This window comes from Hyperolius riggenbachi, chromosome 4 (genome assembly GCF_040937935.1).
Source record: "Hyperolius riggenbachi isolate aHypRig1 chromosome 4, aHypRig1.pri, whole genome shotgun sequence".
Classification (NCBI taxonomy): Eukaryota; Metazoa; Chordata; class Amphibia; order Anura; family Hyperoliidae; genus Hyperolius; species Hyperolius riggenbachi.
This window is the reverse complement of record NC_090649.1, coordinates 24,382,426-24,400,891: the sequence shown is the minus strand read 5'-3', so window position 1 is coordinate 24,400,891 and position 18,466 is coordinate 24,382,426. Positions and strand designations below refer to the sequence as shown.

The 18,466-nt window shown below is 46.6% G+C and overlaps 32 non-coding genes across 32 annotated transcripts; all 32 read right to left on the bottom strand.

The window, feature by feature from the left end:
- Positions 1-58: 58 nt before the first annotated feature.
- TRNAY-GUA (transfer RNA tyrosine (anticodon GUA)) lies at positions 59-157 on the bottom strand. The gene is made up of 2 exons: positions 121-157; positions 59-94 (listed from the first exon to the last, which is right to left on the bottom strand). It is a non-coding gene; the product is annotated as a tRNA-Tyr (tRNA).
- A 106-nt stretch (positions 158-263) lies between these two features.
- On the bottom strand, positions 264-336 carry TRNAA-AGC (transfer RNA alanine (anticodon AGC)). Its single transcript has one exon. It is a non-coding gene; the product is annotated as a tRNA-Ala (tRNA).
- Positions 337-1,076: 740 nt separating this feature from the next.
- On the bottom strand, positions 1,077-1,175 carry TRNAY-GUA (transfer RNA tyrosine (anticodon GUA)). Its single transcript has 2 exons — positions 1,139-1,175; positions 1,077-1,112 (listed from the first exon to the last, which is right to left on the bottom strand). It is a non-coding gene; the product is annotated as a tRNA-Tyr (tRNA).
- Positions 1,176-1,281: 106 nt separating this feature from the next.
- On the bottom strand, positions 1,282-1,354 carry TRNAA-AGC (transfer RNA alanine (anticodon AGC)). Its single transcript has one exon. It is a non-coding gene; the product is annotated as a tRNA-Ala (tRNA).
- Positions 1,355-2,092: 738 nt separating this feature from the next.
- On the bottom strand, positions 2,093-2,191 carry TRNAY-GUA (transfer RNA tyrosine (anticodon GUA)). The gene is made up of 2 exons: positions 2,155-2,191; positions 2,093-2,128 (listed from the first exon to the last, which is right to left on the bottom strand). It is a non-coding gene; the product is annotated as a tRNA-Tyr (tRNA).
- A 106-nt stretch (positions 2,192-2,297) lies between these two features.
- Positions 2,298-2,370, bottom strand: TRNAA-AGC (transfer RNA alanine (anticodon AGC)). Its single transcript has one exon. It is a non-coding gene; the product is annotated as a tRNA-Ala (tRNA).
- Positions 2,371-3,315: 945 nt separating this feature from the next.
- On the bottom strand, positions 3,316-3,388 carry TRNAA-AGC (transfer RNA alanine (anticodon AGC)). The gene has a single exon. It is a non-coding gene; the product is annotated as a tRNA-Ala (tRNA).
- A 738-nt stretch (positions 3,389-4,126) lies between these two features.
- TRNAY-GUA (transfer RNA tyrosine (anticodon GUA)) lies at positions 4,127-4,225 on the bottom strand. The gene is made up of 2 exons: positions 4,189-4,225; positions 4,127-4,162 (listed from the first exon to the last, which is right to left on the bottom strand). It is a non-coding gene; the product is annotated as a tRNA-Tyr (tRNA).
- Positions 4,226-4,331: 106 nt separating this feature from the next.
- Positions 4,332-4,404, bottom strand: TRNAA-AGC (transfer RNA alanine (anticodon AGC)). The gene has a single exon. It is a non-coding gene; the product is annotated as a tRNA-Ala (tRNA).
- A 739-nt stretch (positions 4,405-5,143) lies between these two features.
- Positions 5,144-5,242, bottom strand: TRNAY-GUA (transfer RNA tyrosine (anticodon GUA)). The gene is made up of 2 exons: positions 5,206-5,242; positions 5,144-5,179 (listed from the first exon to the last, which is right to left on the bottom strand). It is a non-coding gene; the product is annotated as a tRNA-Tyr (tRNA).
- A 919-nt stretch (positions 5,243-6,161) lies between these two features.
- TRNAY-GUA (transfer RNA tyrosine (anticodon GUA)) lies at positions 6,162-6,260 on the bottom strand. The gene is made up of 2 exons: positions 6,224-6,260; positions 6,162-6,197 (listed from the first exon to the last, which is right to left on the bottom strand). It is a non-coding gene; the product is annotated as a tRNA-Tyr (tRNA).
- Positions 6,261-7,178: 918 nt separating this feature from the next.
- Positions 7,179-7,277, bottom strand: TRNAY-GUA (transfer RNA tyrosine (anticodon GUA)). The gene is made up of 2 exons: positions 7,241-7,277; positions 7,179-7,214 (listed from the first exon to the last, which is right to left on the bottom strand). It is a non-coding gene; the product is annotated as a tRNA-Tyr (tRNA).
- Positions 7,278-7,383: 106 nt separating this feature from the next.
- On the bottom strand, positions 7,384-7,456 carry TRNAA-AGC (transfer RNA alanine (anticodon AGC)). Its single transcript has one exon. It is a non-coding gene; the product is annotated as a tRNA-Ala (tRNA).
- Positions 7,457-8,195: 739 nt separating this feature from the next.
- On the bottom strand, positions 8,196-8,294 carry TRNAY-GUA (transfer RNA tyrosine (anticodon GUA)). The gene is made up of 2 exons: positions 8,258-8,294; positions 8,196-8,231 (listed from the first exon to the last, which is right to left on the bottom strand). It is a non-coding gene; the product is annotated as a tRNA-Tyr (tRNA).
- A 106-nt stretch (positions 8,295-8,400) lies between these two features.
- On the bottom strand, positions 8,401-8,473 carry TRNAA-AGC (transfer RNA alanine (anticodon AGC)). The gene has a single exon. It is a non-coding gene; the product is annotated as a tRNA-Ala (tRNA).
- Positions 8,474-9,213: 740 nt separating this feature from the next.
- TRNAY-GUA (transfer RNA tyrosine (anticodon GUA)) lies at positions 9,214-9,312 on the bottom strand. Its single transcript has 2 exons — positions 9,276-9,312; positions 9,214-9,249 (listed from the first exon to the last, which is right to left on the bottom strand). It is a non-coding gene; the product is annotated as a tRNA-Tyr (tRNA).
- A 106-nt stretch (positions 9,313-9,418) lies between these two features.
- TRNAA-AGC (transfer RNA alanine (anticodon AGC)) lies at positions 9,419-9,491 on the bottom strand. Its single transcript has one exon. It is a non-coding gene; the product is annotated as a tRNA-Ala (tRNA).
- Positions 9,492-10,229: 738 nt separating this feature from the next.
- On the bottom strand, positions 10,230-10,328 carry TRNAY-GUA (transfer RNA tyrosine (anticodon GUA)). The gene is made up of 2 exons: positions 10,292-10,328; positions 10,230-10,265 (listed from the first exon to the last, which is right to left on the bottom strand). It is a non-coding gene; the product is annotated as a tRNA-Tyr (tRNA).
- Positions 10,329-10,434: 106 nt separating this feature from the next.
- On the bottom strand, positions 10,435-10,507 carry TRNAA-AGC (transfer RNA alanine (anticodon AGC)). The gene has a single exon. It is a non-coding gene; the product is annotated as a tRNA-Ala (tRNA).
- A 739-nt stretch (positions 10,508-11,246) lies between these two features.
- On the bottom strand, positions 11,247-11,345 carry TRNAY-GUA (transfer RNA tyrosine (anticodon GUA)). The gene is made up of 2 exons: positions 11,309-11,345; positions 11,247-11,282 (listed from the first exon to the last, which is right to left on the bottom strand). It is a non-coding gene; the product is annotated as a tRNA-Tyr (tRNA).
- Positions 11,346-11,451: 106 nt separating this feature from the next.
- Positions 11,452-11,524, bottom strand: TRNAA-AGC (transfer RNA alanine (anticodon AGC)). Its single transcript has one exon. It is a non-coding gene; the product is annotated as a tRNA-Ala (tRNA).
- Positions 11,525-12,262: 738 nt separating this feature from the next.
- Positions 12,263-12,361, bottom strand: TRNAY-GUA (transfer RNA tyrosine (anticodon GUA)). Its single transcript has 2 exons — positions 12,325-12,361; positions 12,263-12,298 (listed from the first exon to the last, which is right to left on the bottom strand). It is a non-coding gene; the product is annotated as a tRNA-Tyr (tRNA).
- A 106-nt stretch (positions 12,362-12,467) lies between these two features.
- TRNAA-AGC (transfer RNA alanine (anticodon AGC)) lies at positions 12,468-12,540 on the bottom strand. Its single transcript has one exon. It is a non-coding gene; the product is annotated as a tRNA-Ala (tRNA).
- Positions 12,541-13,279: 739 nt separating this feature from the next.
- TRNAY-GUA (transfer RNA tyrosine (anticodon GUA)) lies at positions 13,280-13,378 on the bottom strand. The gene is made up of 2 exons: positions 13,342-13,378; positions 13,280-13,315 (listed from the first exon to the last, which is right to left on the bottom strand). It is a non-coding gene; the product is annotated as a tRNA-Tyr (tRNA).
- A 106-nt stretch (positions 13,379-13,484) lies between these two features.
- On the bottom strand, positions 13,485-13,557 carry TRNAA-AGC (transfer RNA alanine (anticodon AGC)). The gene has a single exon. It is a non-coding gene; the product is annotated as a tRNA-Ala (tRNA).
- A 738-nt stretch (positions 13,558-14,295) lies between these two features.
- On the bottom strand, positions 14,296-14,394 carry TRNAY-GUA (transfer RNA tyrosine (anticodon GUA)). Its single transcript has 2 exons — positions 14,358-14,394; positions 14,296-14,331 (listed from the first exon to the last, which is right to left on the bottom strand). It is a non-coding gene; the product is annotated as a tRNA-Tyr (tRNA).
- A 106-nt stretch (positions 14,395-14,500) lies between these two features.
- On the bottom strand, positions 14,501-14,573 carry TRNAA-AGC (transfer RNA alanine (anticodon AGC)). Its single transcript has one exon. It is a non-coding gene; the product is annotated as a tRNA-Ala (tRNA).
- A 944-nt stretch (positions 14,574-15,517) lies between these two features.
- TRNAA-AGC (transfer RNA alanine (anticodon AGC)) lies at positions 15,518-15,590 on the bottom strand. The gene has a single exon. It is a non-coding gene; the product is annotated as a tRNA-Ala (tRNA).
- A 738-nt stretch (positions 15,591-16,328) lies between these two features.
- TRNAY-GUA (transfer RNA tyrosine (anticodon GUA)) lies at positions 16,329-16,427 on the bottom strand. The gene is made up of 2 exons: positions 16,391-16,427; positions 16,329-16,364 (listed from the first exon to the last, which is right to left on the bottom strand). It is a non-coding gene; the product is annotated as a tRNA-Tyr (tRNA).
- A 106-nt stretch (positions 16,428-16,533) lies between these two features.
- Positions 16,534-16,606, bottom strand: TRNAA-AGC (transfer RNA alanine (anticodon AGC)). The gene has a single exon. It is a non-coding gene; the product is annotated as a tRNA-Ala (tRNA).
- A 945-nt stretch (positions 16,607-17,551) lies between these two features.
- On the bottom strand, positions 17,552-17,624 carry TRNAA-AGC (transfer RNA alanine (anticodon AGC)). The gene has a single exon. It is a non-coding gene; the product is annotated as a tRNA-Ala (tRNA).
- Positions 17,625-18,362: 738 nt separating this feature from the next.
- TRNAY-GUA (transfer RNA tyrosine (anticodon GUA)) lies at positions 18,363-18,461 on the bottom strand. The gene is made up of 2 exons: positions 18,425-18,461; positions 18,363-18,398 (listed from the first exon to the last, which is right to left on the bottom strand). It is a non-coding gene; the product is annotated as a tRNA-Tyr (tRNA).
- Between the last annotated feature and the right edge of the window lie 5 nt (positions 18,462-18,466).

Genomic DNA, 18,466 nt, shown 5'->3' with positions numbered 1-18,466 from the left:
ATGCAAACGGGAAAGGGTCAACAAGAAAGACGGTGTGTTATCAACGTGACGTAAAAGTTCCTTCGAGCCGGAATCGAACCAGCGACCTAAGGATTACAGTTTTCTCAACATTTTGTCAATCTACAGTCCTCCGCTCTACCAGCTGAGCTATCGAAGGATACCCCAGCTAAGGTTTTGCCAGCCTTTGATCCTCATTCCTAGCGAGCGGAAGGTGCAGAAAATGAGTGTTTGTCTCTGGGGTTCAAGATGGAAAAGCATGTGTGTGGAGGATGCGGGCATCGATCCCGCTACCTCTCGCATGCTAAGCGAGCGCTCTACCATTTGAGCTAATCCCCCATCTATACATATCTGTGCAAGAGACGCGGGCGGATGAGCGGAACTGCGATGTCAGAGTTAACGATGGAACGCCACACAGTTTCATTGGAATGGAGGACTGTGTATTTTACAACATTTCTTTTGTCTTCACAGAGTGTTGAGCAAGGGGTCAACAAAAAGTAGGAATTTTAGAAAGGTGTGATACAACCGGTAAAAAGTAATCAGACTCCCAAAAGTGGAAGCAGACAAAACGGGTCGCTAGAGGTATTAAGTCAAATACAAAGCACTTTGTCTTCAAACAAAGTAGTGGGCTGCTGCCAATAAGGGTCGCTACTGACTTTAGTTCTTCTCCAATGACCTAGTAGATGGAATGGAAAGTGGGAGATAGCACTCTTGCCCTTGTTGCTTTTTTTTTTTTGCTCTGGACTGAGGTGCAGTGAGGCTAAAAAGGGGGAACTTGATGGCCACTGAGCTATGAAAGGATACCCCACAAGAGTCTTTTTTGGCCTTTGATCCTCAACCCTACCCAGCTGAACTCTGTAACTCTTTCTAGCAAGCTGCCCGACTCCCCTTTTTTAATTGAGTCAGGGTAACAGTAATAGGTAATTACCCTGGCAGGTAGAAGCCCAAAAATGGTTTGCCAGAGATGTGGGCCGTTTTCCACTAAAGCGGTGGAGTAAGGAAGACGCTGTTGTATCATGGGATGCAAACGGGAAAGGGTCAACAAGAAAGACGGTGTGTTATCAACGTGACGTAAAAGTTCCTTCGAGCCGGAATCGAACCAGCGACCTAAGGATTACAGTTTCCTCAACATTTTGTCAATCTACAGTCCTCCGCTCTACCAGCTGAGCTATCGAAGGATACCCCAGCTAAGGTTTTGCCAGCCTTTGATCCTCATTCCTAGCGAGCGGAAGGTGCAGAAAATGAGTGTTTGTCTCTGGGGTTCAAGATGGAAAAGCATGTGTGTGGAGGATGCGGGCATCGATCCCGCTACCTCTCGCATGCTAAGCGAGCGCTCTACCATTTGAGCTAATCCCCCATCTATACACAACTGCGCAAGAGACGCGGGCGGATGAGCGGAACTGCGATGTCAGAGTTAACGATGGAACGCCACACAGTTTCATTGGAATGGAGGACTGTGTATTTTACAACATTTCTTTTGTCTTCACAGAGTGTTGAGCAAGGGGTCAACAAAAAGTAGGAATTTTAGAAAGGTGTGATACAACCGGTAAAAAGTAATCAGACTCCCAAAAGTGGAAGCAGACAAAACGGGTCGCTAGAGGTATTAAGTCAAATACAAAGCACTTTGTCTTCAAACAAAGTAGTGGGCTGCTGCCAATAAGGGTCGCTACTGACTTTAGTTCTTCTCCAATGACCTAGTAGATGGAATGGAAAGTGGGAGAAAGCACTCTTGCCCTTGTTGCTTTTTTTTGTGCTCTGGACTGAGGTGCAGTGAGGCTAAAAAGGGGGAACTTGATGGCCACTGAGCTATGAAAGGATACCCCACAAGAGTTTTTTTTGGCCTTTGATCCTCAACCCTACCCAGCTGAACTCTGTAACTCTTTCTAGCAAGCTGCCCGACTCCCCTTTTTTAATTGAGTCAGGGTAACAGTAATAGGTAATTACCCTGGCAGGTAGAAGCCCAAAAATGGTTTGCCAGAGATGTAGGCCGTTTTCCACTAAAGCGGTGGAGTAAGGAAGACGCTGTTGTATCATGGGATGCAAACGGGAAAGGGTCAACAAGAAAGACGGTGTGTTATCAACGTGACGTAAAAGTTCCTTCGAGCCGGAATCGAACCAGCGACCTAAGGATTACAGTTTTCTCAACATTTTGTCAATCTACAGTCCTCCGCTCTACCAGCTGAGCTATCGAAGGATACCCCAGCTAAGGTTTTGCCAGCCTTTGATCCTCATTCCTAGCGAGCGGAAGGTGCAGAAAATGAGTGTTTGTCTCTGGGGTTCAAGATGGAAAAGCATGTGTGTGGAGGATGCGGGCATCGATCCCGCTACCTCTCGCATGCTAAGCGAGCGCTCTACCATTTGAGCTAATCCTCTATCTATACACATCTGCGCAAGAGACGCGGACGGATGAGCGGAACTGCGATGTCAGAGTTAACGATGGAACGCCACACAGTTTCATTGGAATGGAGGACTGTGTATTTTACAACATTTCTTTTGTCTTCACAGAGTGTTGAGCAAGGGGTCAACAAAAAGTAGGAATTTTAGAAAGGTGTGATACAACCGGTAAAAAGTAATCAGACTCCCAAAAGTGGAAGCAGACAAAACGGGTCGCTAGAGGTATTAAGTCAAATACAAAGCACTTTGTCTTCAAACAAAGTAGTGGGCTGCTGCCAATAAGGGTCGCTACTGACTTTAGTTCTTCTCCAATGACCTAGTAGATGGAATGGAAAGTGGGAGAAAGCACTCTTGCCCTTGTTGCTTTTTTTTTGTGCTCTGGACTGAGGTGCAGTGAGGCTAAAAAGGGGGAACTTGATGGCCACTGAGCTATGAAAGGATACCCCACAAGAGTCTTTTTTTGGCCTTTGATCCTCAACCCTACCCAGCTGAAATCTGTAACTCTTTCTAGCAAGCTGCCCGACTCCCCTTTTTTAATTGAGTCAGGGTAACAGTAATAGGTAATTACCCTGGCAGGTAGAAGCCAAAAAATGGTTTGCCAGAGATGTGGGCCGTTTTCCACTAAAGCGGTGGAGTAAGGAAGACGCTGTTGTATCATGGGATGCAAACGGGAAAGGGTCAACAAGAAAGACGGTGTGTTATCAACGTGACGTAAAAGTTCCTTCGAGCCGGAAGCGAACCAGCGACCTAAGGATTACAGTTTTCTCAACATTTTGTCAATCTACAGTCCTCCGCTCTACCAGCTGAGCTATCGAAGGATACCCCAGCTAAGGTTTTGCCAGCCTTTGATCCTCATTCCTAGCGAGCGGAAGGTGCAGAAAATGAGTGTTTGTCTCTGGGGTTCAAGATGGAAAAGCATGTGTGTGGAGGATGCGGGCATCGATCCCGCTACCTCTCGCATGCTAAGCGAGCGCTCTACCATTTGAGCTAATCCCCCATCCATACACATCTGCGCAAGAGACGCGGGCGGATGAGCGGAACTGCGATGTCAGAGTTAACGATGGAACGCCACACAGTTTCATTAGAATGGAGGACTGTGTATTTTACAACATTTCTTTTGTCTTCACAGAGTGTTGAGCAAGGGGTCAACAAAAAGTAGGAATTTTAGAAAGGTGTGATACAACCGGTAAAAAGTAATCAGACTCCCAAAAGTGGAAGCAGACAAAACGGGTCGCTAGAGGTATTAAGTCAAATACAAAGCACTTTGTCTTCAAACAAAGTAGTGGGCTGCTGCCAATAAGGGTCGCTACTGACTTTAGTTCTTCTCCAATGACCTAGTAGATGGAATGGAAAGTGGGAGAAAGCACTCTTGCCCTTGTTGCTTTTTTTTGTGCTCTGGACTGAGGTGCAGTGAGGCTAAAAAGGGGGAACTTGATGGCCACTGAGCTATGAAAGGATACCCCACAAGAGTCTTTTTTGGCCTTTGATCCTCAACCCTACCCAGCTGAACTCTGTAACTCTTTCTAGCAAGCTGCCCGACTCCCCTTTTTTAATTGAGTCAGGGTAACAGTAATAGGTAATTACCCTGGCAGGTAGAAGCCCAAAAATGGTTTGCCAGAGATGTGGGGCGTTTTCCACTAAAGCGGTGGAGTAAGGAAGACGCTGTTGTATCATGGGATGCAAACGGGAAAGGGTCAACAAGAAAGACGGTGTGTTATCAACGTGACGTAAAAGTTCCTTCGAGCCGGAATCGAACCAGCGACCTAAGGATTACAGTTTTCTCAACATTTTGTCAATCTACAGTCCTCCGCTCTACCAGCTGAGCTATCGAAGGATACCCCAGCTAAGGTTTTGCCAGCCTTTGATCCTCATTCCTAGCGAGCGGAAGGTGCAGAAAATGAGTGTTTGTCTCTGGGGTTCAAGATGGAAAAGCATGTGTGTGGAGGATGCGGGCATCGATCCCGCTACCTCTCGCATGCTAAGCGAGCGCTCTACCATTTGAGCTAATCCCCCATCTATACACATCTGCGCAAGAGACGCGGGCGGATGAGCGGAACTGCGATGTCAGAGTTAACGATGGAACGCCACACAGTTTCATTGGAATGGAGGACTGTGTATTTTACAACATTTCTTTTGTCTTCACAGAGTGTTGAGCAAGGGGTCAACAAAAAGTAGGAATTTTAGAAAGGTGTGATACAACCGGTAAAAAGTAATCAGACTCCCAAAAGTGGAAGCAGACAAAACGGGTCGCTAGAGGTATTAAGTCAAATACAAAGCACTTTGTCTTCAAACAAAGTAGTGGGCTGCTGCCAATAAGGGTCGCTACTGACTTTAGTTCTTCTCCAATGACCTAGTAGATGGAATGGAAAGTGGGAGAAAGCACTCTTGCCCTTGTTGCTTTTTTTTTGTGCTCTGGACTGAGGTGCAGTGAGGCTAAAAAGGGGGAACTTGATGGCCACTGAGCTATGAAAGGATACCCCACAAGAGTCTTTTTTGGCCTTTGATCCTCAACCCTACCCAGCTGAACTCTGTAACTCTTTCTAGCAAGCTGCCCGACTCCCCTTTTTTAATTGAGTCAGGGTAACAGTAATAGGTAATTACCCTGGCAGGTAGAAGCCAAAAAATGGTTTGCCAGAGATGTGGGCCGTTTTCCACTAAAGCGGTGGAGTAAGGAAGACGCTGTTGTATCATGGGATGCAAACGGGAAAGGGTCAACAAGAAAGACGGTGTGTTATCAACGTGACGGAAAAGTTCCTTCGAGCCGGAATCGAACCAGCGACCTAAGGATTACAGTTTTCTCAACATTTTGTCAATCTACAGTCCTCCGCTCTACCAGCTGAGCTATCGAAGGATACCCCAGCTAAGGTTTTGCCAGCCTTTGATCCTCATTCCTAGCGAGCGGAAGGTGCAGAAAATGAGTGTTTGTCTCTGGGGTTCAAGATGGAAAAGCATGTGTGTGGAGGATGCGGGCATCCATCCCGCTACCTCTCGCATGCTAAGCGAGCGCTCTACCATTTGAGCTAATCCCCCATCCATACACATCTGCGCAAGAGACGCGGGCGGATGAGCGGAACTGCGATGTCAGAGTTAACGATGGAACGCCACACAGTTTCATTGGAATGGAGGACTGTGTATTTTACAACATTTCTTTTGTCTTCACAGAGTGTTGAGCAAGGGGTCAACAAAAAGTAGGAATTTTAGAAAGGTGTGATACAACCGGTAAAAAGTAATCAGACTCCCAAAAGTGGAAGCAGACAAAACGGGTCGCTAGAGGTATTAAGTCAAATACAAAGCACTTTGTCTTCAAACAAAGTAGTGGGCTGCTGCCAATAAGGGTCGCTACTGACTTTAGTTCTTCTCCAATGACCTAGTAGATGGAATGGAAAGTGGGAGATAGCACTCTTGCCCTTGTTGCTTTTTTTTTTTTGCTCTGGACTGAGGTGCAGTGAGGCTAAAAAGGGGGAACTTGATGGCCACTGAGCTATGAAAGGATACCCCACAAGAGTCTTTTTTGGCCTTTGATCCTCAACCCTACCCAGCTGAACTCTGTAACTCTTTCTAGCAAGCTGCCCGACTCCCCTTTTTTAATTGAGTCAGGGTAACAGTAATAGGTAATTACCCTGGCAGGTAGAAGCCCAAAAATGGTTTGCCAGAGATGTGGGGCGTTTTCCACTAAAGCGGTGGAGTAAGGAAGACGCTGTTGTATCATGGGATGCAAACGGGAAAGGGTCAACAAGAAAGACGGTGTGTTATCAACGTGACGTAAAAGTTCCTTCGAGCCGGAATCGAACCAGCGACCTAAGGATTACAGTTTTCTCAACATTTTGTCAATCTACAGTCCTCCGCTCTACCAGCTGAGCTATCGAAGGATACCCCAGCTAAGGTTTTGCCAGCCTTTGATCCTCATTCCTAGCGAGCGGAAGGTGCAGAAAATGAGTGTTTGTCTCTGGGGTTCAAGATGGAAAAGCATGTGTGTGGAGGATGCGGGCATCAATCCCGCTACCTCTCGCATGCTAAGCGAGCGCTCTACCATTTGAGCTAATGCCCCATCTATAAACATCTGCGCAAGAGACGCGGGCGGATGAGCGGAACTGCAATGTCAGAGTTAACGATGGAACGCCACACAGTTTCATTGGAATGGAGGACTGTGTATTTTACAACATTTCTTTTGTCTTCACAGAGTGTTGAGCAAGGGGTCAACAAAAAGTAGGAATTTTAGAAAGGTGTGATACAACCGGTAAAAAGTAATCAGACTCCCAAAAGTGGAAGCAGACAAAACGGGTCGCTAGAGGTATTAAGTCAAATACAAAGCACTTTGTCTTCAAACAAAGTAGTGGGCTGCTGCCAATAAGGGTCGCTACTGACTTTAGTTCTTCTCCAATGACCTAGTAGATGGAATGGAAAGTGGGAGAAAGCACTCTTGCCCTTGTTGCTTTTTTTTTGTGCTCTGGACTGAGGTGCAGTGAGGCTAAAAAGGGGGAACTTGATGGCCACTGAGCTATGAAAGGATACCCCACAAGAGTCTTTTTTGGCCTTTGATCCTCAACCCTACCCAGCTGAACTCTGTAACTCTTTCTAGCAAGCTGCCCGACTCCCCTTTTTTAATTGAGTCAGGGTAACAGTAATAGGTAATTACCCTGGCAGGTAGAAGCCAAAAAATGGTTTGCCAGAGATGTGGGCCGTTTTCCACTAAAGCGGTGGAGTAAGGAAGACGCTGTTGTATCATGGGATGCAAACGGGAAAGGGTCAACAAGAAAGACGGTGTGTTATCAACGTGACGTAAAAGTTCCTTCGAGCCGGAATCGAACCAGCGACCTAAGGATTACAGTTTTCTCAACATTTTGTCAATCTACAGTCCTCCGCTCTACCAGCTGAGCTATCGAAGGATACCCCAGCTAAGGTTTTGCCAGCCTTTGATCCTCATTCCTAGCGAGCGGAAGGTGCAGAAAATGAGTGTTTGTCTCTGGGGTTCAAGATGGAAAAGCATGTGTGTGGAGGATGCGGGCATCGATCCCGCTACCTCTCGCATGCTAAGCGAGCGCTCTACCATTTGAGCTAATCCCCCATCTATACACATCTGCGCAAGAGACGCGGGCGGATGAGCGGAACTGCGATGTCAGAGTTAACGATGGAACGCCACACAGTTTCATTGGAATGGAGGACTGTGTATTTTACAACATTTCTTTTGTCTTCACAGAGTGTTGAGCAAGGGGTCAACAAAAAGTAGGAATTTTAGAAAGGTGTGATACAACCGGTAAAAAGTAATCAGACTCCCAAAAGTGGAAGCAGACAAAACGGGTCGCTAGAGGTATTAAGTCAAATACAAAGCACTTTGTCTTCAAACAAAGTAGTGGGCTGCTGCCAATAAGGGTCGCTACTGACTTTAGTTCTTCTCCAATGACCTAGTAGATGGAATGGAAAGTGGGAGAAAGCACTCTTGCCCTTGTTGCTTTTTTTTTGTGCTCTGGACTGAGGTGCAGTGAGGCTAAAAAGGGGGAACTTGATGGCCACTGAGCTATGAAAGGATACCCCACAAGAGTCTTTTTTGGCCTTTGATCCTCAACCCTACCCAGCTGAACTCTGTAACTCTTTCTAGCAAGCTGCCCGACTCCCCTTTTTTAATTGAGTCAGGGTAACAGTAATAGGTAATTACCCTGGCAGGTAGAAGCCCAAAAATGGTTTGCCAGAGATGTGGGCCGTTTTCCACTAAAGCGGTGGAGTAAGGAAGACGCTGTTGTATCATGGGATGCAAACGGGAAAGGGTCAACAAGAAAGACGGTGTGTTATCAACGTGACGTAAAAGTTCCTTCGAGCCGGAATCGAACCAGCGACCTAAGGATTACAGTTTTCTCAACATTTTGTCAATCTACAGTCCTCCGCTCTACCAGCTGAGCTATCGAAGGATACCCCAGCTAAGGTTTTGCCAGCCTTTGATCCTCATTCCTAGCGAGCGGAAGGTGCAGAAAATGAGTGTTTGTCTCTGGGGTTCAAGATGGAAAAGCATGTGTGTGGAGGATGCGGGCATCGATCCCGCTACCTCTCGCATGCTAAGCGAGCGCTCTACCATTTGAGCTAATCCCCCATCTATACACATCTGCGCAAGAGACGCGGGCGGATGAGCGGAACTGCGATGTCAGAGTTAACGATGGAACGCCACACAGTTTCATTGGAATGGAGGACTGTGTATTTTACAACATTTCTTTTGTCTTCACAGAGTGTTGAGCAAGGGGTCAACAAAAAGTAGGAATTTTAGAAAGGTGTGATACAACCGGTAAAAAGTAATCAGACTCCCAAAAGTGGAAGCAGACAAAACGGGTCGCTAGAGGTATTAAGTCAAATACAAAGCACTTTGTCTTCAAACAAAGTAGTGGGCTGCTGCCAATAAGGGTCGCTACTGACTTTAGTTCTTCTCCAATGACCTAGTAGATGGAATGGAAAGTGGGAGAAAGCACTCTTGCCCTTGTTGCTTTTTTTTTTGTGCTCTGGACTGAGGTGCAGTGAGGCTAAAAAGGGGGAACTTGATGGCCACTGAGCTATGAAAGGATACCCCACAAGAGTCTTTTTTGGCCTTTGATCCTCAACCCTACCCAGCTGAACTCTGTAACTCTTTCTAGCAAGCTGCCCGACTCCCCTTTTTTAATTGAGTCAGGGTAACAGTAATAGGTAATTACCCTGGCAGGTAGAAGCCAAAAAATGGTTTGCCAGAGATGTGGGCCGTTTTCCACTAAAGCGGTGGAGTAAGGAAGACGCTGTTGTATCATGGGATGCAAACGGGAAAGGGTCAACAAGAAAGACGGTGTGTTATCAACGTGACGTAAAAGTTCCTTCGAGCCGGAATCGAACCAGCGACCTAAGGATTACAGTTTTCTCAACATTTTGTCAATCTACAGTCCTCCGCTCTACCAGCTGAGCTATCGAAGGATACCCCAGCTAAGGTTTTGCCAGCCTTTGATCCTCATTCCTAGCGAGCGGAAGGTGCAGAAAATGAGTGTTTGTCTCTGGGGTTCAAGATGGAAAAGCATGTGTGTGGAGGATGCGGGCATCGATCCCGCTACCTCTCGCATGCTAAGCGAGCGCTCTACCATTTGAGCTAATCCCCCATCCATACACATCTGCGCAAGAGACGCGGGCGGATGAGCGGAACTGCGATGTCAGAGTTAACGATGGAACGCCACACAGTTTCATTAGAATGGAGGACTGTGTATTTTACAACATTTCTTTTGTCTTCACAGAGTGTTGAGCAAGGGGTCAACAAAAAGTAGGAATTTTAGAAAGGTGTGATACAACCGGTAAAAAGTAATCAGACTCCCAAAAGTGGAAGCAGACAAAACGGGTCGCTAGAGGTATTAAGTCAAATACAAAGCACTTTGTCTTCAAACAAAGTAGTGGGCTGCTGCCAATAAGGGTCGCTACTGACTTTAGTTCTTCTCCAATGACCTAGTAGATGGAATGGAAAGTGGGAGAAAGCACTCTTGCCCTTGTTGCTTTTTTTTGTGCTCTGGACTGAGGTGCAGTGAGGCTAAAAAGGGGGAACTTGATGGCCACTGAGCTATGAAAGGATACCCCACAAGAGTCTTTTTTGGCCTTTGATCCTCAACCCTACCCAGCTGAACTCTGTAACTCTTTCTAGCAAGCTGCCCGACTCCCCTTTTTTAATTGAGTCAGGGTAACAGTAATAGGTAATTACCCTGGCAGGTAGAAGCCCAAAAATGGTTTGCCAGAGATGTGGGGCGTTTTCCACTAAAGCGGTGGAGTAAGGAAGACGCTGTTGTATCATGGGATGCAAACGGGAAAGGGTCAACAAGAAAGACGGTGTGTTATCAACGTGACGTAAAAGTTCCTTCGAGCCGGAATCGAACCAGCGACCTAAGGATTACAGTTTTCTCAACATTTTGTCAATCTACAGTCCTCCGCTCTACCAGCTGAGCTATCGAAGGATACCCCAGCTAAGGTTTTGCCAGCCTTTGATCCTCATTCCTAGCGAGCGGAAGGTGCAGAAAATGAGTGTTTGTCTCTGGGGTTCAAGATGGAAAAGCATGTGTGTGGAGGATGCGGGCATCGATCCCGCTACCTCTCGCATGCTAAGCGAGCGCTCTACCATTTGAGCTAATCCCCCATCTATACACATCTGTGCAAGAGACGCGGGCGGATGAGCGGAACTGCGATGTCAGAGTTAACGATGGAACGCCACACAGTTTCATTGGAATGGAGGACTGTGTATTTTACAACATTTCTTTTGTCTTCACAGAGTGTTGAGCAAGGGGTCAACAAAAAGTAGGAATTTTAGAAAGGTGTGATACAACCGGTAAAAAGTAATCAGACTCCCAAAAGTGGAAGCAGACAAAACGGGTCGCTAGAGGTATTAAGTCAAATACAAAGCACTTTGTCTTCAAACAAAGTAGTGGGCTGCTGCCAATAAGGGTCGCTACTGACTTTAGTTCTTCTCCAATGACCTAGTAGATGGAATGGAAAGTGGGAGAAAGCACTCTTGCCCTTGTTGCTTTTTTTTTGTGCTCTGGACTGAGGTGCAGTGAGGCTAAAAAGGGGGAACTTGATGGCCACTGAGCTATGAAAGGATACCCCACAAGAGTCTTTTTTGGCCTTTGATCCTCAACCCTACCCAGCTGAACTCTGTAACTCTTTCTAGCAAGCTGCCCGACTCCCCTTTTTTAATTGAGTCAGGGTAACAGTAATAGGTAATTACCCTGGCAGGTAGAAGCCCAAAAATGGTTTGCCAGAGATGTGGGCCGTTTTCCACTAAAGCGGTGGAGTAAGGAAGACGCTGTTGTATCATGGGATGCAAACGGGAAAGGGTCAACAAGAAAGACGGTGTGTTATCAACGTGACGTAAAAGTTCCTTCGAGCCGGAATCGAACCAGCGACCTAAGGATTACAGTTTTCTCAACATTTTGTCAATCTACAGTCCTCCGCTCTACCAGCTGAGCTATCGAAGGATACCCCAGCTAAGGTTTTGCCAGCCTTTGATCCTCATTCCTAGCGAGCGGAAGGTGCAGAAAATGAGTGTTTGTCTCTGGGGTTCAAGATGGAAAAGCATGTGTGTGGAGGATGCGGGCATCGATCCCGCTACCTCTCGCATGCTAAGCGAGCGCTCTACCATTTGAGCTAATCCCCCATCCATACACATCTGCGCAAGAGACGCGGGCGGATGAGCGGAACTGCGATGTCAGAGTTAACGATGGAACGCCACACAGTTTCATTAGAATGGAGGACTGTGTATTTTACAACATTTCTTTTGTCTTCACAGAGTGTTGAGCAAGGGGTCAACAAAAAGTAGGAATTTTAGAAAGGTGTGATACAACCGGTAAAAAGTAATCAGACTCCCAAAAGTGGAAGCAGACAAAACGGGTCGCTAGAGGTATTAAGTCAAATACAAAGCACTTTGTCTTCAAACAAAGTAGTGGGCTGCTGCCAATAAGGGTCGCTACTGACTTTAGTTCTTCTCCAATGACCTAGTAGATGGAATGGAAAGTGGGAGAAAGCACTCTTGCCCTTGTTGCTTTTTTTTGTGCTCTGGACTGAGGTGCAGTGAGGCTAAAAAGGGGGAACTTGATGGCCACTGAGCTATGAAAGGATACCCCACAAGAGTCTTTTTTGGCCTTTGATCCTCAACCCTACCCAGCTGAACTCTGTAACTCTTTCTAGCAAGCTGCCCGACTCCCCTTTTTTAATTGAGTCAGGGTAACAGTAATAGGTAATTACCCTGGCAGGTAGAAGCCCAAAAATGGTTTGCCAGAGATGTGGGGCGTTTTCCACTAAAGCGGTGGAGTAAGGAAGACGCTGTTGTATCATGGGATGCAAACGGGAAAGGGTCAACAAGAAAGACGGTGTGTTATCAACGTGACGTAAAAGTTCCTTCGAGCCGGAATCGAACCAGCGACCTAAGGATTACAGTTTTCTCAACATTTTGTCAATCTACAGTCCTCCGCTCTACCAGCTGAGCTATCGAAGGATACCCCAGCTAAGGTTTTGCCAGCCTTTGATCCTCATTCCTAGCGAGCGGAAGGTGCAGAAAATGAGTGTTTGTCTCTGGGGTTCAAGATGGAAAAGCATGTGTGTGGAGGATGCGGGCATCGATCCCGCTACCTCTCGCATGCTAAGCGAGCGCTCTACCATTTGAGCTAATCCCCCATCTATACACATCTGTGCAAGAGACGCGGGCGGATGAGCGGAACTGCGATGTCAGAGTTAACGATGGAACGCCACACAGTTTCATTGGAATGGAGGACTGTGTATTTTACAACATTTCTTTTGTCTTCACAGAGTGTTGAGCAAGGGGTCAACAAAAAGTAGGAATTTTAGAAAGGTGTGATACAACCGGTAAAAAGTAATCAGACTCCCAAAAGTGGAAGCAGACAAAACGGGTCGCTAGAGGTATTAAGTCAAATACAAAGCACTTTGTCTTCAAACAAAGTAGTGGGCTGCTGCCAATAAGGGTCGCTACTGACTTTAGTTCTTCTCCAATGACCTAGTAGATGGAATGGAAAGTGGGAGAAAGCACTCTTGCCCTTGTTGCTTTTTTTGTGTGCTCTGGACTGAGGTGCAGTGAGGCTAAAAAGGGGGAACTTGATGGCCACTGAGCTATGAAAGGATACCCCACAAGAGTCTTTTTTGGCCTTTGATCCTCAACCCTACCCAGCTGAACTCTGTAACTCTTTCTAGCAAGCTGCCCGACTCCCCTTTTTTAATTGAGTCAGGGTAACAGTAATAGGTAATTACCCTGGCAGGTAGAAGCCCAAAAATGGTTTGCCAGAGATGTGGGCCGTTTTCCACTAAAGCGGTGGAGTAAGGAAGACGCTGTTGTATCATGGGATGCAAACGGGAAAGGGTCAACAAGAAAGACGGTGTGTTATCAACGTGACGTAAAAGTTCCTTCGAGCCGGAATCGAACCAGCGACCTAAGGATTACAGTTTTCTCAACATTTTGTCAATCTACAGTCCTCCGCTCTACCAGCTGAGCTATCGAAGGATACCCCAGCTAAGGTTTTGCCAGCCTTTGATCCTCATTCCTAGCGAGCGGAAGGTGCAGAAAATGAGTGTTTGTCTCTGGGGTTCAAGATGGAAAAGCATGTGTGTGGAGGATGCGGGCATCGATCCCGCTACCTCTCGCATGCTAAGCGAGCGCTCTACCATTTGAGCTAATCCCCCATCCATACACATCTGCGCAAGAGACGCGGGCGGATGAGCGGAACTGCGATGTCAGAGTTAACGATGGAACGCCACACAGTTTCATTAGAATGGAGGACTGTGTATTTTACAACATTTCTTTTGTCTTCACAGAGTGTTGAGCAAGGGGTCAACAAAAAGTAGGAATTTTAGAAAGGTGTGATACAACCGGTAAAAAGTAATCAGACTCCCAAAAGTGGAAGCAGACAAAACGGGTCGCTAGAGGTATTAAGTCAAATACAAAGCACTTTGTCTTCAAACAAAGTAGTGGGCTGCTGCCAATAAGGGTCGCTACTGACTTTAGTTCTTCTCCAATGACCTAGTAGATGGAATGGAAAGTGGGAGAAAGCACTCTTGCCCTTGTTGCTTTTTTTTGTGCTCTGGACTGAGGTGCAGTGAGGCTAAAAAGGGGGAACTTGATGGCCACTGAGCTATGAAAGGATACCCCACAAGAGTCTTTTTTGGCCTTTGATCCTCAACCCTACCCAGCTGAACTCTGTAACTCTTTCTAGCAAGCTGCCCGACTCCCCTTTTTTAATTGAGTCAGGGTAACAGTAATAGGTAATTACCCTGGCAGGTAGAAGCCCAAAAATGGTTTGCCAGAGATGTGGGGCGTTTTCCACTAAAGCGGTGGAGTAAGGAAGACGCTGTTGTATCATGGGATGCAAACGGGAAAGGGTCAACAAGAAAGACGGTGTGTTATCAACGTGACGTAAAAGTTCCTTCGAGCCGGAATCGAACCAGCGACCTAAGGATTACAGTTTTCTCAACATTTTGTCAATCTACAGTCCTCCGCTCTACCAGCTGAGCTATCGAAGGATACCCCAGCTAACTTTTTGCCAGCCTTTGATCCTCATTCCTAGCGAGCGGAAGGTGCAGAAAATGAGTGTTTGTCTCTGGGGTTCAAGATGGAAAAGCATGTGTGTGGAGGATGCGGGCATCGATCCCGCTACCTCTCGCATGCTAAGCGAGCGCTCTACCATTTGAGCTAATCCCCCATCTATACACATCTGTGCAAGAGACGCGGGCGGATGAGCGGAACTGCGATGTCAGAGTTAACGATGGAACGCCACACAGTTTCATTGGAATGGAGGACTGTGTATTTTACAACATTTCTTTTGTCTTCACAGAGTGTTGAGCAAGGGGTCAACAAAAAGTAGGAATTTTAGAAAGGTGTGATACAACCGGTAAAAAGTAATCAGACTCCCAAAAGTGGAAGCAGACAAAACGGGTCGCTAGAGGTATTAAGTCAAATACAAAGCACTTTGTCTTCAAACAAAGTAGTGGGCTGCTGCCAATAAGGGTCGCTACTGACTTTAGTTCTTCTCCAATGACCTAGTAGATGGAATGGAAAGTGGGAGAAAGCACTCTTGCCCTTGTTGCTTTTTTTTTGTGCTCTGGACTGAGGTGCAGTGAGGCTAAAAAGGGGGAACTTGATGGCCACTGAGCTATGAAAGGATACCCCACAAGAGTCTTTTTTGGCCTTTGATCCTCAACCCTACCCAGCTGAACTCTGTAACTCTTTCTAGCAAGCTGCCCGACTCCCCTTTTTTAATTGAGTCAGGGTAACAGTAATAGGTAATTACCCTGGCAGGTAGAAGCCCAAAAATGGTTTGCCAGAGATGTGGGCCGTTTTCCACTAAAGCGGTGGAGTAAGGAAGACGCTGTTGTATCATGGGATGCAAACGGGAAAGGGTCAACAAGAAAGACGGTGTGTTATCAACGTGACGTAAAAGTTCCTTCGAGCCGGAATCGAACCAGCGACCTAAGGATTACAGTTTTCTCAACATTTTGTCAATCTACAGTCCTCCGCTCTACCAGCTGAGCTATCGAATGATACCCCAGCTAAGGTTTTGCCAGCCTTTGATCCTCATTCCTAGCGAGCGGAAGGTGCAGAAAATGAGTGTTTGTCTCTGGGGTTCAAGATGGAAAAGCATGTGTGTGGAGGATGCGGGCATCGATCCCGCTACCTCTCGCATGCTAAGCGAGCGCTCTACCATTTGAGCTAATCCCCCATCCATACACATCTGCGCAAGAGACGCGGGCGGATGAGCGGAACTGCGATGTCAGATTTAACGATGGAACGCCACACAGTTTCATTGGAATGGAGGACTGTGTATTTTACAACATTTCTTTTGTCTTCACAGAGTGTTGAGCAAGGGGTCAACAAAAAGTAGGAATTTTAGAAAGGTGTGATACAACCGGTAAAAAGTAATCAGACTCCCAAAAGTGGAAGCAGACAAAACGGGTCGCTAGAGGTATTAAGTCAAATACAAAGCACTTTGTCTTCAAACAAAGTAGTGGGCTGCTGCCAATAAGGGTCGCTACTGACTTTAGTTCTTCTCCAATGACCTAGTAGATGGAATGGAAAGTGGGAGAAAGCACTCTTGCCCTTGTTGCTTTTTTTTGTGCTCTGGACTGAGGTGCAGTGAGGCTAAAAAGGGGGAACTTGATGGCCACTGAGCTATGAAAGGATACCCCACAAGAGTCTTTTTTGGCCTTTGATCCTCAACCCTACCCAGCTGAACTCTGTAACTCTTTCTAGCAAGCTGCCCGACTCCCCTTTTTTAATTGAGTCAGGGTAACAGTAATAGGTAATTACCCTGGCAGGTAGAAGCCCAAAAATGGTTTGCCAGAGATGTGGGCCGTTTTCCACTAAAGCGGTGGAGTAAGGAAGACGCTGTTGTATCATGGGATGCAAACGGGAAAGGGTCAACAAGAAAGACGGTGTGTTATCAACGTGACGTAAAAGTTCCTTCGAGCCGGAATCGAACCAGCGACCTAAGGATTACAGTTTTCTCAACATTTTGTCAATCTACAGTCCTCCGCTCTACCAGCTGAGCTATCGAAGGATACCCCAGCTGAGGTTTTGCCAGCCTTTGATCCTCATTCCTAGCGAGCGGAAGGTGCAGAAAATGAGTGTTTGTCTCTGGGGTTCAAGATGGAAAAGCATGTGTGTGGAGGATGCGGGGATCGATCCCGCTATCTCTCGCATGCTAAGCGAGCGCTCTACCATTTGAGCTAATCCCCCATCCATACACATCTGCGCAAGAGACGCGGGCGGATGAGCGGAACTGCGATGTCAGAGTTAACGATGGAACGCCACACAGTTTCATTGGAATGGAGGACTGTGTATTTTACAACATTTCTTTTGTCTTCACAGAGTGTTGAGCAAGGGGTCAACAAAAAGTAGGAATTTTAGAAAGGTGTGATACAACCGGTAAAAAGTAATCAGACTCCCAAAAGTGGAAGCAGACAAAACGGGTCGCTAGAGGTATTAAGTCAAATACAAAGCACTTTGTCTTCAAACAAAGTAGTGGGCTGCTGCCAATAAGGGTCGCTACTGACTTTAGTTCTTCTCCAATGACCTAGTAGATGGAATGGAAAGTGGGAGAAAGCACTCTTGCCCTTGTTGCTTTTTTTTGTGCTCTGGACTGAGGTGCAGTGAGGCTAAAAAGGGGGAACTTGATGGCCACTGAGCTATGAAAGGATACCCCACAAGAGTCTTTTTTTTGGCCTTTGATCCTCAACCCTACCCAGCTGAACTCTGTAACTCTTTCTAGCAAGCTGCCCGACTCCCCTTTTTTAATTGAGTCAGGGTAACAGTAATAGGTAATTACCCTGGCAGGTAGAAGCCAAAAAATGGTTTGCCAGAGATGTGGGCCGTTTTCCACTAAAGCGGTGGAGTAAGGAAGACGCTGTTGTATCATGGGATGCAAACGGGAAAGGGTCAACAAGAAAGACGGTGTGTTATCAACGTGACGTAAAAGTTCCTTCGAGCCAGAATCGAACCAGCGACCTAAGGATTACAGTTTTCTCAACATTTTGTCAATCTACAGTCCTCCGCTCTACCAGCTGAGCTATCGAAGGATACCCCAGCTAAGGTTTTGCCAGCCTTTGATCCTCATTCCTAGCGAGCGGAAGGTGCAGAAAATGAGTGTTTGTCTCTGGGGTTCAAGATGGAAAAGCATGTGTGTGGAGGATGCGGGCATCGATCCCGCTACCTCTCGCATGCTAAGCGAGCGCTCTACCATTTGAGCTAATCCCCCATCCATACACATCTGCGCAAGAGACGCGGGCGGATGAGCGGAACTGCGATGTCAGAGTTAACGATGGAATGCCACACAGTTTCATTAGAATGGAGGACTGTGTATTTTACAACATTTCTTTTGTCTTCACAGAGTGTTGAGCAAGGGGTCAACAAAAAGTAGGAATTTTAGAAAGGTGTGATACAACCGGTAAAAAGTAATCAGACTCCCAAAAGTGGAAGCAGACAAAACGGGTCGCTAGAGGTATTAAGTCAAATACAAAGCACTTTGTCTTCAAAGAAAGTAGTGGGCTGCTGCCAATAAGGGTCGCTACTGACTTTAGTTCTTCTCCAATGACCTAGTAGATGGAATGGAAAGTGGGAGAAAGCACTCTTGCCCTTGTTGCTTTTTTTTGTGCTCTGGACTGAGGTGCAGTGAGGCTAAAAAGGGGGAACTTGATGGCCACTGAGCTATGAAAGGATACCCCACAAGAGTCTTTTTTGGCCTTTGATCCTCAACCCTACCCAGCTGAACTCTGTAACTCTTTCTAGCAAGCTGCCCGACTCCCCTTTTTTAATTGAGTCAGGGTAACAGTAATAGGTAATTACCCTGGCAGGTAGAAGCCCAAAAATGGTTTGCCAGAGATGTGGGGCGTTTTCCACTAAAGCGGTGGAGTAAGGAAGACGCTGTTGTATCATGGGATGCAAACGGGAAAGGGTCAACAAGAAAGACGGTGTGTTATCAACGTGACGTAAAAGTTCCTTCGAGCCGGAATCGAACCAGCGACCTAAGGATTACAGTTTTCTCAACATTTTGTCAATCTACAGTCCTCCGCTCTACCAGCTGAGCTATCGAAGGATACC